Genomic DNA, 5,157 nt, shown 5'->3' with positions numbered 1-5,157 from the left:
ATAGTGTGATCACTCACCTAGAGCCAGGCATCTTGGAGTGTGGAGTCAAGTGGGCCTTAGGAAGCATCACTACGAACAAAGCTAGCGGAGGTGATGGAATTCCAGTTGAGCTATTTCAAATCCTGAAAGATGATGCTGTGAAAGTGCTGCACTCAATATGCCAGCAAATTTGGAAAACTCAGCAGTGGCCACAGGACTGGAAAAGGTCAGTTTTCATTCCAATCCCAAAGAAGGCTAGTGCCAAAGAATGTTCAAGCTACCACACAATTGCACTCATTTCACATGCTAGCAAAGTAATGCTCAAAACCCTTCATGCTAGGCTTCAGCAATATGTGAACCATGAACTTCCAGATGTTCAAGCTGGATAGAGAAAAGGCAGAGGAACCAGAGATCAAATTGCCAACATCTGTTGGATCATAGAGAAAGTAAGAGAGTTTCAGAAAAACATTGATTATGCTAAAGCCTTTGACTGTGTAGATCACAACAAACTGTAGAAAATTCTTAAGAGATGGGAATACCAGATCACCTCCCCGACCTACTGAGAAACCTGTATGCAGGTCAAGAACCAACAGTTAGAACCTGACATGGAACAACAGACTGGTCCCAAATAGGAAAAGGAGTACCTCAAGGCTGTATACTGTCACCCTGCTTATTTAATGTATATGCAGAGTACATCGTGTGAAATGTTGGGCTGGATGAAGCACAATCTAAAATCAAGATTGCTAGGAGAAATATCAATAACCTCAGATACACAGATGACACCACCCTTATAGCAGAGAACAAAGAGGAATTAAAGAGTCTCTTGATGAAGGTGAAAGAGGAAAGTGAAAAATCTGGTATAAAGCTCAACATTCAAAAATCTAAGATCATGGCATCCGGTCCCATCACTTCATGGCAAGTAGATGGAAAAACAATAGGAAAAGTGACAAATTTCACTTTCTTGGGCTCCAAAATCACTGTAGATGGTGACGGCAGCCATGAAATTAAAAGACACTTGCTCTTTGGAAGAAAAGCAATGACAAACCTAGATAATATATTAAAAAGCAGAGATAGTACTTTGCCTACAAAGGTCTGTATAGTCAAAACTATAAGCCCTGGAGGAGGAAATGGCAACCCACTCCTGATTCTTGCTTGGAAAATCCGATGGACAGAGGAGTCTGGCGGGCTACTGCATAGGGTCAGCAAAGAGCTAGTGACATGACTGAAGCGACTTAGCAAGCATGCACGATTTTTCCAGTAGTCATGTACGGATGTGAGAGCTGGATAATAAAAATGGCTGAGCACTGAAGAATTGATGCCTTCAAACTGTGGTGCTGGAGAAGACTTGAGAGTCGCTTGGACAGCAAGGAGATCAAACCAGTCAATCCTGAAGGAAATCAGTGGAAGGACTGATGATGAAGCTGAAGCTCCAGTACTTTGGCCACCTGATGGGAAGAGCCAACTCAGGAAAAGAGCCTGATGCTGGAAAAAAATTGAATGCAGAAGGAGAAGGGGACAACAGAGGACGAGATGGTTAGATGGCATCACCGACTCGATGAGTTTGAGCAAACTCCAGGAAATGGTGAAGGACAGGGAAACCTGGCATGCTGCAGTCCATGAAGTCACAAAGACTGAGTTAGACACGACTGAGCTACTGAACAACAACAACTAGAAAACAGTAAGTAGATCAATATGGCTGGATATAGCATGAAACAGGAGATCAAGCTGGAAGAATAGACTGTGTTAGTTTGTGGGGGGCCTTGTATGTCTCACTAAGCAGTTTGAACTTGATTTCCAGGTACCAGAGAGCTAGTGAAGTTCCCTAACACTGCATCTCAGTCCCCTACATTTCTTGGCTAGTTATCACTAAAGCAGGAGGCACATTTGCACTGTTTTCCAGGAACTAGTTTCCCATTATAAGCTATAAGTTTCATCTTAATGCAGTCCACATATGCCCAACCTGAATGGCTCACTTCTTACATGGGTTCCTATTTATTTCTGTAATGAAGGTTGTACTCAAAGCTATTCCAGCCTGGCTGGGAAAATAAGGCTTTACTGCAAAGCATGGACATGGAAAAATCAACAACCTTTCACATGAGAATTAGGGTCCCACCTAACAATGATACAACATCAACATATCACAGAAAAATTCACTTCTCCTACATAAGCTAGAGGGAGGAAATTCTATTCTCTTGGCCTTGACTTCAAAAGTAGCAAGATGTCTAAAAGCTGGAGAACCAAAGCAGAGAAAAGAGGTGGCTTTACTGGCCCAAGATCAGTCAATTTCTAGGGAGTTATGCAGAAAGTCAAGAAAAGGAATAAGTAATATCTACAACATTCAGCAATTGACTGTTGAACAACATGGGCTTGAAATGCAGAGGTTTACTTATACTCAGATTTCTTTCACTAAAGACATACCAGGGTATTAAACAGTCTGCAGTTAGTTGAATCCATGGATGCAGAACCATGGATACAGATAGCAGACTCTAAAGTTACACATGGATTTTTTATCACATTGGGGGTCAATGCCCCAACCCTCGCTGTTATTCAAGGGACAACAATAGTAAAATAGTGTGTCACAGAGTACATGATGGGTAAGAAAGAAGGAGACACCAGAAGAGGTTGAAAGAATAGGCAGGTGGCTAGAATGTTTGTGTGAGAGTCATAAAAATACAAGACCACGGTCAGTAGGGAAAAGTTCAGAGGTAAAGCATTTGCAGCTGATTCAAGAGCCAAGTAAGAGGTGCCCAGGGATGGCCCAGGTGGTGCACTGGTAAAGAATCCACCTGTCAGTGCAGGAGATGTGGGAAGATCCCCTGGAGTGGGAAATGGCAACCCACTTCAGTATTCTTGCCTGGGAAATCTCATGGACAGAGAAGACTGGTGGTCTTCAGGCCATGAGGTCGCAAACGAGTTGGACATGACTGAGTACAAATACACACACAAGATGTGCCCAAGGAGGCGCTGCAGTGCAGTGAAGATGAGATGCATTGGGAAAGAGAAGAAAGACCAAAGTCGCCCAGGATGACATCAGGGGATGGCAGGAGAGGAAAATGTCAGAACACAAGGGGCAGCCTCCTGGAGGTGGGGGGCGGGGGCGGTGATTAAAATAAGGATAGAAGAGGGCTGAATAAACAGAAAACCTAAATGAAGGTACAGGCATACCTCATTTTATTCCACTTCCCAGATCTTGTGTTGTTTTTGTTTGTTTGTTTTACAAATTGAAGGTCTGTGGCAACCTTGAATGGGCAAGTCAATGCCATTTTCCCAATAGCTCATTTCATGTCCCCGCATCACATTTTTGGTAATTCTCACAATATTTCAAACTTTTTCATTATTATTATATTTGTCACAGTGCCCTGTGATCAGGATCTTTGATGTTGCTATTGCAAGATCATGATTCACTGAAGGACCAGATGATGGTTAGTATTTTTTTAACAATAAAGTGTTTCAAAATTAAGGTATGTACATATTTTTAGACATAATGCTATTGTACACTTAGATTACAGTAGAGTATAACTTTTATATGCACTGGGAATATCTGGCTGGAATTACTGGCTCAGACCATAAAGACTGCCTGTAATGCAGTCTTTAATGGAGACCTGGCTATAATGGAGACCTGGCTTCAATCCCTGGGTTAGGAAGATCCCCTGGAGAAGGGAATGGCAACCCACTCCAGTGTTCTTGCCTAGAGAATCCCAGGGACTGGGGAGCCTGGTGGGCTGCCGTCTACGGGGTCTCACAGAGTCAGACACGACTGAAGCGACTTAGCAGCAGCAGCAGCAGTATGATCACTGCCCAATACCTTGAGTATTCCATTCCATTGCTCAAAACTCAACTGTGGCTCCCCACTGAATTTTCTTAACTGAAGTATAGTTGACTTATAATGTTCTGTTAGTTTCAGGCGTTTAGCTCCCTGCTGAATTTAAGATGACATGAAATAAAAGTCCCCATGAGCCAGATTCCATGCCACTCTCTTATTCATGACCTGTGGCAGCAGCCACAGGGCACGAAGTGACAGTCCCCAGTCATGTCACATTGCTCCCTGGCTCTCTTCTCCAGGCATGCCCATAACTGGAAATGCCTGTAATCCAGTAGCACCTTGTAATTGACACCATCATTGAGCTGATCTCACTTCACTGTAACTATCTCATCACCAGTCCATCTCTCTCACCAGACATAGCTCCTTGAGGCCAGAGACTAAGTTTGTATTAGTTTAACATAATCCTTGATATACCACCCACATTCAATAATTGAGGAAATGATGGAATATTCAATACCTAGTATCAGGTCAAATCCTTAAGTTCAGTTCAGTTCAGTCGTTCAGTCATGTCCCACTCTTTGGGACCCCATGAATCGTAGCATGCCAGGCCTCCCTGTCCATCACCGGCTCCCAGAGTTCACTTAAATTCATGTCCATTGAGTCAGTGATACCGCCAGCCATCTCATCCTCTGTCGTCCCCTTTTCCTCCTGCCCCCAGTCCCTCCCAGCATCAGAGTCTTTTCCAATGAGTCAACTCTTCGCATGAGGTGGCCAAAGTACTGGAGTTTCAGCTTTAGCATCATTCCTTCCAAAGAAATCCCAGGGCTGATCTCCTTTAGAATGGACTGGTTGGATCTCCTTGCAGTCAAAGGGACTCTTAAGAGTCTTCTCCAACACCACAGTTAAAAGCATCAATTCTTCGGCGCTCAGGTTTCTTCACAGTCCAACTCTCATATCCATACATGACCACTGGAAAAACCATACCCCTGGCTAAACGGACCTTTGTTGGCAAAGTAATGTCTCTGCTTTTTAATATGCTATCTAGGTTGGTCATGACATTCCTTCCAATGAGTAAGCATCTTTTAATTTCATGGCTGCAATCACCATCTGCAGTGATTTTGGAGCCCCCAAAAATAAAGTATGACGCTGTTTCCACTGTTTCCCCATCTATTTCCCATGAAGTGATAGTGAGGACTTTTAAAGTATGACACCAAATGTAAAAACTGGGAAGGAAATTACTACATTAAAAAGTTAAAATTTCTATATATCAAAACCACCATAAAATTAAGATGTGAAAACACTGGGAAAATGCTTCCCATGCCCTTCCGTCTACCCCAATTCAAGGCAAATGTGACTTGTTTTTGACCATTTGTCTGCATTGTCTAGACTTCATATAAATGGAATCATACCATATA

The sequence above is a fragment of the Bison bison genome, unplaced genomic scaffold (genome assembly GCF_000754665.1).
Source record: "Bison bison bison isolate TAMUID 2011002044 unplaced genomic scaffold, Bison_UMD1.0 scf7180017864370, whole genome shotgun sequence".
In the NCBI taxonomy this organism is placed as follows: Eukaryota; Metazoa; Chordata; class Mammalia; order Artiodactyla; family Bovidae; genus Bison; species Bison bison.
This window is presented reverse-complemented; position numbering follows the sequence as displayed.